Raw genomic sequence first — 12,446 nt, forward strand, 5'->3', positions numbered from 1 at the left:
AGAGAGAGAGAGAGAGAGAGAGAGAGAGAGAGAGAGAGAGAGAGAGAAAGAGAGAGAGAGATGGATGGATGCCTTTGGCAGTCAGCAAAAGTCTATGGACCCCTTCAATAAAATATATTCATAAGATTACAGAAAGAAAAAATATATTAAAATAGTTATCAAAATATTTTAAAAACTAAGTTTATGGATTTTAGATGAAGATACCTTACTGTAGATAGAAAAGTCACCAGCCAGCACTTTTTTTTAATGCCACCAGAAATAAACTGGTAATACTAGTTCAACATGGTAGCAATTATATTTTAAAGAATTACAATATACTGTATTTTAAGAAAGTTGCAAAAATGTCCTTGTACATGGGAACACAGAATAAAGTCCATAAATTATTTCAATGAGCAAAAGAATCTTTGTAATATTTTGGCCAAGATGTATTTTGTCATAAGAATGTATGGAATGATGATCAATCAGTCAATCAGTAAACATTTATTAAGTGTTTACTTTTGTGCCAGGAATTGTACTAGGCAACTGGGAAACAAAACCAATAATGATACTGTCTCTGACCTCAAGAAGCTGATGAGGATAAGGAGGAAAAGAAAGAAAAAGAGTAAGAAGAAAAGGACAAATTTCAAAAAAATTATGCAAAATACCCAGAACACAAATTCTGATATAAAAGTAATGACTATGGCTTAATGGAATGAGTTGTCTTCCTTGGTGTAAAGAAATCCTAGCTTCAAAGTATTGCTCTGCTATTAACTACTGTTTGAACTTATCCCCAATCTCTCTCTACCTCATTTTCTGAATCTCTAAAATTCAAAAAATAATACTTTAGCTATCATAGTGAATAGGTTCAAATGGGACAATAGATACTATAAAAATGTCATCTATCATTTGTTAAAAAAAAGAAAATGTATGCAGACATACATTGTTTATGAAAACAGAAATATGAAGAAAAATAAATTTAAACAATAATATTACAAGTAAAAATCTACTTTATTGCCAAAATATTCTTCATCTATTCTGCTCTCTTAAAAAAAATCTAGAGTTTGGGCTCTAGTTCTCTCACGAAAGGAAATTTGTCAAGGTAAGTCCTCCAACTACTCACGCTACAAGGAAAAAAATTAACTGTACCACTTTGCACAATTCCCAATTTCACTGGAATTGGCTGAAGGAATACAGAGTTAGTCAGGTGTTCTTCAAAAATCTCCATAAGCTCATATAAAAATTTAGAAGAGAAAAGACTCATATCATAAAAATATATAATGTTAGAGCCTTAAAAATCAACTCTACCAACCTCTTTGTTTTAGCTATGAGGAAGGCCCAAATATTTTAAACGACTTGTCCTGTTCAGCCACAGAAGGTAGCATGGCATAGTGTAGAAAACATTAGACTTGCAGACAGAAGACCTACATTCAGATTCCATCTCTGCTACTCACCAGCTTTATGACCTTGGATAAGTCATCTTATTTATCCAGGACTCAGTTTCTTTATCAATAAAATTAGGATAATAATACAACTTGCATTAGCTCAAGCCCAAGTATTGCTTTGGGAAAAAATACTTTGTAACCTTAAAACACTACATAGTAATTACTATATATACACTAACATCATAGCTAGCACCGGTAACCAAGTATCCTGACTCTGCCATCTCATGTTCCCTCCATAATATCACATACCCTTATGATACAGTGGAGATAACATTGACTTTGGAGTTGGAGAACCTGGGGTTCATTGTCTGTTTCTGATGCTTGGTTTCTTGATCTTGAGCAAAACAATTAACCTCCCTGGGTTTACTCATCTATAAAATTAGTATGGCCTATGAGATTCCTTCGAGTTTTAAATGTATAATTTTGTAACTTATGACCCTCCGCCATGCTGCTTGTTGATTCTGCCAACTTTTACAACTACTTAGGACGAAATCAAAGAAACTCATGTTGTTGTCATCTGAGACACTTGGCTTCCATTTTCTTCACTTCTTGTCAAAAGTAACATCATAGTTACAGAAAAAAAAAAATATGAAGAAAACTTTCATAAAATTTTTTGAAGGCAAAGGGAGAATAGCTATATAACTCCAAGAGAGCGGTTACCAAAATTAGATTGCCTTTCTGCTCTGTTATTTTCAGCAATTCCTTCTCAAAACCAATAGAAATTTAGTTTACCTACTTTTGTGTATCTGCCTATCATCTGTCCCCTTAAATGTGACAGAAGTTACTTTGACACAAAACAGTTTTTCCTCAAATTATCTTTTGCTTCACCATATAGCTATAGAACAGCAATGACTACAAGATTTGGACAACAGACTCATGTGCCAGTCACTCACTATTCATTGTTTTTTCTTTTTTTTTTCTTTTTTTCCCATCCTTATGGGGTTGTTATTATGATTTGGGTTATTAATTTTAAGAGAAGATAAGTGGCAATATCTGAAGAGTAGAATTTCTTTCATTCTACTGTCCTTTATTCTAAATAAACATTTTGCAACCGATTTCCACAAGCATTTATTATGTTGGATACATAAATACATACATATATATATATATATATATATACACACATACACACACACACATTGTGATGTATGTGAAAGAGTGTGAGTGCGTGTGTGTATGTGTTCTAAGTCACAGAAAGTGATATTCATGTCGATGATTACCATTTTGTTCACCAAGAAGACAATCTGTTCTGGGAGCCATTTGTGGTTTCTGGATCTGGAAATTACTTGGGATTTAGTGACTGGTCCTTTTTGACTCCGTACTTGCCTGGAATGGGCTTTCCATACCGCTACCTCTAAAGGATTTGAAAATACAATGAGTAGGCTCTTCATTATGAAACAGTACTTTGTCAGTTATCTCTGAGTAGTCAAATAAGACTCTAATTTACTCTTTCTCATCCTTATTTTTCTCTCATCCTCAAAGAAGTAAAACGAAAGGGATCTGAAAGTTGACATAGCCTCAATTCAATGGTTATCAGCCAAATATTGACCTCATGTTACAGCTCTAAATTAGTAAGTAATCCTAACAAGCTTAGGTCTTGCAAAGAACTTTTGGGAAAGCACCCTATGTTACTGTGTGTATTTATCAGCATAGTTTTCTAGGAAAAATACTGGGGAGAGAATAAGACCAGGATTCTAGTCCTAGTTGAGTGATCTCGGAACAGTTACCTACCTTTTCTCCTCAGTTTCATCATCTACAGAATAAAGGAGCTAGAGTGGCCTAATTACTTCTAGTTCTTTGGTTATAGCTCCTATAAATTACATGCCTTAAAATTTCACAGTCTAAAAATAAAGATGAATGGAAAGTGAGTACACTTACAAAAATGTCTAAAGAAATGTGAAGATGAAGACTTTCATGGCTTTCCCAGTGGTTATGAGCACTGTTCCTTAAGAATAAGTAAGGTCTTTGTGGAAACTACTTTAACTCCTTAATACCAAAAATAAAAGTAAATAATAAATATTACCTTTAGTGAAATAAATGGAACTTTTCTGATTCCACTTAATTCAATCAAGCAAACACTTATTAAATGCCTACAATGTACAAGGCCTTGTGACAGACACTAGCCCCTGACCTCAAGGAATTCACAGTCTGTTTAGGAGATATAATACAAGTAAATAAACACAGAGTATGTTTTAAGTCATTTCAAGGGAGGGGAAAGTATTATTAACTGGGGTAAGGATAGGAGATCAGAAAAGGCCTTACATAAAAGGGTGACCCTTGAGCTGTTCTTTGAAGGAAGCTAGGGATTCTATGAGGCAGCAGTGAGAAGGAAAGGACCTTCCAGATATGGAGGATCTACTTATGAGAAGCCATGGAAACAGAAGATGGGATATCATGTATAGAGAAGACCGAGCAAGCCAGTCTGACTGGAATGGTAAGTGCCTAAGAAGCAATAATATGAAATAAGACTGGAAAGGTAGGTGGGAGTCAGATTATGAAAGGCTTTAAATGCCAAGCTGAGGCTTTTATATTTTTTCCAAGAGGCGATTGTTCAAGAAAATTAATGTAGTTTCCAAAACTGCCTAACTCATCCTCATGGAATATTTGAACACTTGGGGAATCTAATTTATGAATGACAAAAACACTCATTTCTGAGTAAGAGAACTAAATTTCTAGAGCTAAAAATGGACAGATCAAAAGGCAAAACAGGGGATTCATGATGTAATGTGCATGTATAGGCATATCAAATTCCAAACAAAAATCTGCAGAAACCTTGTTTCTCTGGGCAAATAACTAAAGCTACTTAATTTTTTCTTAGATTTAAACAAGATTAAACAGACTTCCTAAAGTATAACCATATAGCAATCTATAATCCCTAATCAAACTAAAAAGTAACTGATAAGCAAAGTTCCTGTAAAACCATTAATAGAGTCTGCCTCTCTATTCACCAGGGTAATTTACTCTGACCATTTTTAATCCTTCCCTTAAAGTACTAATCACATGAATTTGATATAGCATTTTCCCCAAGTTTACAATACCTAGTACCAAAGGGTTTTCATGAAAAACTCGCTATAAGCTAGCAATTTTTAGTTAATACTTAAAAGCCCTCTCTCTTTAAAACTTACTTTTTTTTTTAAAGTAGCCATTCTGAAATAAAGTTGCACACAGGGGAAGCCATTTAACACCTGGTGTGCACTGATTATAATGACATTAGCTCCAAGTATGCTTGTTATTACTCAAAAAGAGAAAATTATTTCATCATTATGATTTTGGCCATGCTACAGGCATAGATAGCTGTGCTATGATCAGTCTGTATCTGATGGGAATATGATTACCAACATAAATGATATTTTCTCAAACAGGAATAAAAATGTTCTCTTGGTGTCAGTGTTAATGTCAATATAAATTATGCATTACCAAAGGCAGTATTCATTTACATTTCTTAAATTCAATGAGAAATATTTCATCCAGGACCACCATTTTGCCCTTAGAGAGATTACTTGTCACATGGAAAATAAGTCCAATTTATTTCCTTTTCTCCTTAAAACTGAAGAAATAATGCCTGTAATAGCAATAATACCTTGTATAGTCTATGCCTTACAGTTTACAAAGTTGAGTCCAAGTGTTATATCTCCATCATACAAAAAGAAGCAAAGCTTCAGAAATGGTAGGAGCTTACTCAAGGTCATACAGCTAGTAGCCAGAACCAAAACACAAATTCATTGTTTATAACTCTAAAAACAGTGCTCTTTCTAGCATACCATATTATAAAAATACTAAGTCTGATGTCAGGACTATATTAGTGTATACAAAAATATCAACTGTGAAGATGACTATAATCATAAACAGGGAAAGTAGGTGGGAAAGGATTAAAATGTGCTTTTCCAAAATTATCAATATTAACAAATCCCTGTTATGTGTACCTATGTTTACCAAATGTATATCTATCCCTACATACAAAGAAAAACAAAATTTAATGAAGTAAAAATTAAATCAAGAAGTCTCATTTTTTCTTTTCAAACCTAAATCTAGAATAGTATGCCACCACAAAAATATATGAAAACAATATGATCAGACCTCACACACATTAAAGGATTCACACAGAAAATGCAAACCCTCCTGGGGAGGAAAAAGTCTTTCATAAGAAGAGCTGACATTTGTACAGCCCTTTAAAGTTTGCAAAGTACTTGACATACATGTTTTCCTTAGAACCACCCTGTGAGACTGCTCTTATGAGTTTGAGTATCCATTTTACAGGTGAGGAAACTAAGGGTCAGAAAACCGAAGCATACAGCTAATAAATATTCAAAATCAGGTCTCTCCTGACTCTAGGTCCAGAATCCTTTCCATTGAATCATGCTACCTTTTACTGTCATTCGAACTAAGAAATGGAGAGATACCACTGGAATCATTGCTCTTCTATCAGCCTTGAAGTCTGCTTTATTGTACACAAAAAAAGCTGAATCCATTTCACCTAGGTTCCATGGCAGGTTTTCCAGAAGAAAGTCCCTTATCTCTCATTTCAAAATTTGTACTTAAACTATTTCCAAAGAAAACAATTTTACATATTAAAAAAAAAATTGTAAATGGCTGCTTCTGACCCTAATATCAACCTAACAAAAAACTGCTAAAGCCACAGATCTGGTGCACAAACTCTCAATGCATCATTTACTGTACTAAATTTCAAAGAACATTCTGAAATGCTGAAATAAATCAATGCTTAAATGCAACTCCTAGTCAGCTCACGCAATATAGGTTAAATACAACCATATGGTAAAGACAGACACATGTTGCCCTTTTCTGAAACAAAGAACATAAATTCTTCAGCAAATTTCTATTCTTTTCACATGATAAGAATTGGGGGTTAATTTTTTGAAGAAAAATATAGAGTTTTGCTAATAAGTTTTTTAAAAAGTAAATCTGCAAGCTTAAAAAATCACAATGTTAAACAAAGAACATTAATTTTCACTAGTCTCTAAATATTTCTTGAAAACTAACAACACATGCTAGTCTATGCTCACCATTTTTTTTAAATGAGCAAGACAATAACAGGACAGCTGTATCCAGGAGGATGATTTGACATCAGCTATTCCCTGTGGTACAAGAAACTATGGCACATCAACTCTGCATTTCTCTTTTACCTGCTTTTGAAGGGGGAAAACCCCAGGTTACATTTACTCAGAAAATAACAAAATACATTAAGAGCTCATCCTATTTTCAACATGTAATCTGATCAGGAACTGACTGAAACACAGAAGAAGCATTAGGTTTTCTTCCTATCCTTTGAAGTAATTCCTGGGAACATAAGATTTCATTATATTCCTGAGGGGAGAGACAGAGACAGAGAGGAGAAATAACAATCTACCAGAATGAACCTGTGTGCAATCCGGTGCATCAAAAATGAATTCAGTTGATTTACAAATGATTCCTTTTGAGCCATTACCCCTGTGTGCTGAGTATTTGTTTTCATCATCAGAGTATATATCCCAAACATGTCTGATTTCTAAAAATAGTTGCAAATTGTAATTACACATGCTTTGTAGCTTCCATTTCACTTTGAAATGAAGATTAAAAGCTGAATCTTTTTTAGAATGCTGCCTTTAAAAAAAAAAACATTGGGAGCCACAAAATTATACTTCTTTACTATTTGGTGTGGGCTGCTGGAAATCATTTCATTCTAGACCTAAATATGACAGCCATGTCTTGGAAAGAAAAACTTTCTTTCTGTTCAAATTCCATGTAGCCAGATGTAGTGAGTGAGAAATGGAAGAAATGGATAGGCTCAATAACCAATTTATGCCAATTTCTCTTAAACATATTTGATTGCTGATATGCCTCAGCCAAGACTATAAACTTCAAGTAGCAGTTAAACAACGTTGTTCTTATAATCATAGGAAATAAAATGTGAACTTTGTGAACCCAATGTTAAATACACAACATATTCTTGATAGTAATTTAATTCTGTCCAGTAAGTGATAATTTTAAATTAAAAGTTATGAAAGTACTTTTGAATTACTTAATTGTCTATAAGTAAAAGATACTGTTCAGTCAACCCAAAAGGTTTTAAAATTTTTTAATTAATTCAAAATCAAACAGGGAAAAAAAGGTAATTTGTGAGTTTGCCTATTTCCCTGAAAAACTAAGAGCACTCCTAATTATGTTCTTCATAAAAAGCATACTCAATCCTGTAAGTCTCTCCATTCCCTCCCTCCTTTTAGGAGGGGGATGGGGATAAGGATGATGTTAACTGGCTCAGGGCAAGAGGTCCCTCGTCTATCAAAGTCAACATGCATGCAAGAGCTGTCCCACCTCCCCACCACCACCACCAACATCCATTTGCCCCATGACCAGTCAGAATTGAGACCAGTGGTGGGATTAACGTAAACTTTCGGTCCTGTGGCCCCTGGCTAAATTTGAGGCACTTAATATACTATAGGGACTACTCACTGACATATAGGTCAAAGGGCTGGGGGTAAGAGAGCACTAGGAAGTAAGAGAAGGAGGAGAAAGAGGTGAAGTGGCCACACTCTTCCAAAAGCCACACCACTTGTTAGGTTACTGCACTGAAGCAATGAAGAGCAGCAGAACCACTGATTGCTGCTACAAAGAAATACATGGTTAAACTGAATAGGTATTAAATGCTGGGGTGGCTGTCTGTGACCCTCCTCTATGATCCATCCTCACTCTAATCAAACTTCAGAACAAACTCAGATCTTAGAATGAAGCAACAGCTACAGCTGTCTTTCTGCTAAGGAATATAAATTCAATGTAACACAAAGGGTACAATATAGAAAGAAGGGCTCTTACCACAGTTTTAACTGTGGATGTGGAACATTCCCATTACCACAAAAGCCAAATAGAATTAACACTTTATTCCAGCTGCTGAAACAAATACAACATATAACTAGATGAGCAAGAGGTTGGAGACAAGCTCTCGGCTCAAAACAGTTATGCAATGGCTATAAGTTCTACAAAGTAATACTGGACTAATGAAAGTCATTGCAGCACACATTAAACTCCTGGAGTATAAGAAGAACACTAATCCACTCATGCAGTAAACTCAAGAGGAAGGCTAATTAATTATTTTTTTCTTGGGGACAACTGTTAGAACTTTTTTTTTGGTTTGCAGAATAGGAATGGATGTGGGGTGTTTTTAGAACTAATTGACTGAGTCATTTCAGCTTTATCCAAGAACTGAAATGTATAAACATTTACAGCATGTAAAATGTCTGCTTTGAAAAAGGAATGTTCCTTCTGAGTTCAAATATTTATATTTCAGATATCTAATCAAATAAATTTGACATTCTGCTTCTTTCTGCCATCTAGTCATTAATTATACAACTGGGGGGGGGGAGGTACAGAATGCTACCACTGAGAATGTCTGAATTATCATTTATTTAGTGGGGCACTCAACAAGTCACTGGGTCTTCACCCATCTAAAGCCTCAGTTATTTATCTGTAAAATGAAATGGTTGCAAGAAATATCTCTAAGTTCCTTTATTTGAATCTAAAAGTCTATGACTAAAACAGCAGCTTTATTTTCTATAAAATTTAAAATAATTCTTCATTCACTGAAAATCCAGTTACAGGAAGATTAAAACATTATTTTCCACTAGATAAGTAACATCCCTCTTTATTCTGCATTAAGAAATAAACTTCTAAAAACCATCCTACTCTATGGTCTTACAAATTTGAACAGGCACATTCATTATACAAGTGAAGTGTACAGGTTCAGACAAGCCCCTTCCTGTTGAACATAATCAGCTTATATTTTAGCTTCCTATTTCTATGGAGTGAAAGTATAATGTAGTTAGAAACAATAAAAGCACAATTTCCAGTCAGTTTTCAGCCACTCCCATAACTATTTTTAAAAGATGATTCCTCTACACAAACCAAAAAATACATTCTAAAATAAGTAAAACCCACTGAAACCCACCAAAATTTAGTTGATTTTTAAAGCCTGCACCAGATAAATAGAAACTCATATTTCATAGCATTTTAAGCTTTGTAAAGCACTTTATATAGATATTATCTCCTTGGATCCTCATAATAGCTCTGTGAAGTACAGGGTCCAAGTATTTTTATCTATATTTTACAAATGAGGAAATAAACTCAGTGACTTCAGCACACTGTCATCCAGCTAGTGTCAAACTTAGGGTTCTAAACCTCTGTCTCTGAGGACTTGAAGTTCAGATCATTTTCCACTACTCTACATTGCCTTTACTACACTAAATGTCCATTAGAACATCACCCTGACATTACATAAAGTAGAATGATTATGTAGATGAACTACTTAAAGACCTACTTCAAAGATTTCTCATTTTTCACAAAGCTGTTTCCGAAGTCTAATGTTCCAAAGTGTCGAAATAACAAATATTTCAATTTATTCCCCCCCAAGTATCTTGATCTAAATTAAGTCTAAAAAAGTGAATCTGAAGTTTCAAAAAGGAGAGAAAGGAAAAAAAAGAGTAGCATTCATTTTTTCTCTCTTCACCAAAACAATTTAGTTTTGATGACAATACTCTAAAAATTCATTATGAACAAACATCAAAAGAAGAATCATAGGCTTAGAGTTGAAAGGGACCATAAGAGATTATCTTGTCTAACCTCTGCAAAAAATTGAGGAAATTGAGATCCAAAAAGATGAAGTGACTTGACCAATGTCACACCAGTTCTAAGTGGCAGAAGTAGAATTTGAACCCAGTTTCTAAGTTCTTAAATATAAGCTTCTTTCCACTACACACAATCTCCTCCTAAAGTGAAAAACTGACCTCATTCAAAGTGACTGAAAAACTTTATGAATTTTTGAATTAAACATATTAACCAGCTAGTCTGGAATTCACATCACTTGAATAGTCAAGATTAATACTTTGCAGATAAACCATATTCATTAGCAATGATTAACAGTCAGTTACATTTCCAAGATCAAAAGTTCTTGATCCACAGATTTCAGTAATGTTAAACAGCTTAAAAGGTCCATAGTTAATTATGAAATACTGAAAAATGAAAAAAGAACTAATTCTTAAGTAAAGCCAGTTTCTATGTACCTAACTAAAGGATACAATACATACCTACTATGCCATCTTTATTGTTTGGGAAAGGCATTACACTCGGTAAGCCTCACATGCAATACATTTGTCTTAATACTGATTAGTTTCTAGAATGGTTTATGTGATTGGAATGTTTCATGTTACTTTTCAAAGTTATCATTTTTAGAATTTATACAATTTTCTAGACTGGTTTTATTAGCAAGGCGGGGGAGGGTTCTATCAAGAAATAGATTTTTTTCCTCCACATTGGTGGAAAAAAAATACCCCAAAGTGTAACGGTCTAACTAAATATAGAGAAGACTACTGATTCTACAAGTTAAACAAATAATACTGGTCATTTTATTCTAGAGATTATTCAAGATGGCCATGGTGGTTACTCTTATGAAACTAAAGATGTCTCCTTGAGTAACCAAACTCCAATAGTGATTATTACACCATAGGTAAAGTTACTGAGAAACTTCATCAGTGAAGGGGGGGGGGGGAGGCTGAGATGCATTCCCAACCCAACTTCTGATACATTTCAAATTATAACTTGTAACTACAAATATAAACAAAAAAAGCCATTTTTGACACCACAACTAAAGAACAAAACTCAGTAGCATTAAGCAAATGGAGGCATACAGGGTAACTGATTTTATATCATCTCAGTCAAATAACAAATACTCAAATTTCTGGGTGAAAATATTTCTACCACATTAACTGCCTGTTTTTACCTTGGGAACTTCGATGAAGTAAAACGTACTGGCAGCTCTCATCCTGGACAATGTTCTAATAGCATTTGGATATACCCATAGCCATATGGAGGAACCAAGATTTCTTTTAAATCTTTTCCCAGGAGTAGAGACTTCCTAACAAATCCAGGGGAATCCTTCATGTGCATATATGTATAGCATACATCTATAAATACACATGTGTGTATATATATATATCTCCACATATGTATATGGACTGTTTTAGTTTTAATTAAGAACCACAATCTTTAATAAAGTTCATCTTGTGGTTTCCAGATTAAGCAGAACAAAAAAGTATAATTCTGTTTTGTGTAATTCTCAGCATTTAAGTGGTTAAATCAGTACAGTGAGTACATGAAAAGCGGCTTCCAACTCCCATTCTTCTGTCCTTTGTTATGCACTGAGTACTGTTTTAATGCTTTATTCCACACCCAGAAATACATCTGTGTTTCTAGAAACAATTTCATATATTATACACTTTAGGAAGCTTTACGAGCGAGTGACCAGTTCTCTAGCTTAACACAAAAACAAACAAAAACCTACCTTAAGGTCTCCAAGCCATAAAGTGTCAAGAATTTAACTCTAGCCCCACCAGCACCACCAAATTCCTTGCTGTGGTGCCCCTTCCTCCCCCCCTTTTTTTTGGTCCCAGTACCCAAATCAGGTTTTAATACTTATGTAATTATTCTCTGGTGCCACGCCTTTTACACCACCCCACCTCAGCAATAACAAAGTGAAGTTTAAAATAGAAAAACAATTACCTGACCAAACCACTACGCTTCAGTACCAAGAACCCAACATAATCCAAGAAGGCAATGTTTTAAAATCTCCCCCACTTCGGTCCCGTAAACCTTCCTCCATGAACCATGCTTCACTTTCTACAACGTTACGAGAGGACTTTCTTCTTCTCCTTGGGTTTCTCTCCCTCCAACCCCTGCTTTCCTCCTTCTTCCCGCCCCCACCTTCCTCTTTCCCTCCTCCCTCCCCCCTTCTTTCTTTCTCTCTCTCACTCTTTCTTTCTCTCTTTCCAGTCGTTTTGACAGATCCCTGCCTTTGTTAAGGTTAGAAGTTGAGCTGCGTCTGTTTCCTCTGCTCTTTCACTTCTTGTATTACAGTACAAGACTGCGTGACGTCCTTGCTATATTACGGGGGGGGGGGAGGGGGGAAGAGTTTAAGGTGCTGGGCAAGTCACGGGGGGGGGGGGGGGCCGAGGTAGGGGGAGTGAGGGCGGACAACTGAGTGTA

The 12,446-nt window shown here is 34.9% G+C and overlaps 1 protein-coding gene across 5 annotated transcripts in view; it reads right to left on the reverse strand.

Moving 5' to 3' along the window:
* ZNF516 (zinc finger protein 516) overlaps positions 1-12,446 on the reverse strand; it is a 150,242-nt gene that overhangs the window by 133,601 nt on the left and 4,195 nt on the right. The window contains exon 2 of one of the 5 annotated variants that reach the window (XM_069094976.1): positions 2,642-2,775. The exons of 2 other annotated variants lie outside the window; for them this stretch is intronic. The gene's annotated coding sequence lies outside the window, so the exon portion shown is untranslated. 2 more of the 5 variants (XM_069094975.1, XM_069094974.1) reach the window with 2 other exon arrangements.

This window comes from Petaurus breviceps, unplaced genomic scaffold (genome assembly GCF_028583685.1).
Source record: "Petaurus breviceps papuanus isolate PSGF00001 unplaced genomic scaffold, PetGlider_PUasm1.0 224, whole genome shotgun sequence".
NCBI lineage: Eukaryota > Metazoa > Chordata > Mammalia > Diprotodontia > Petauridae > Petaurus > Petaurus breviceps.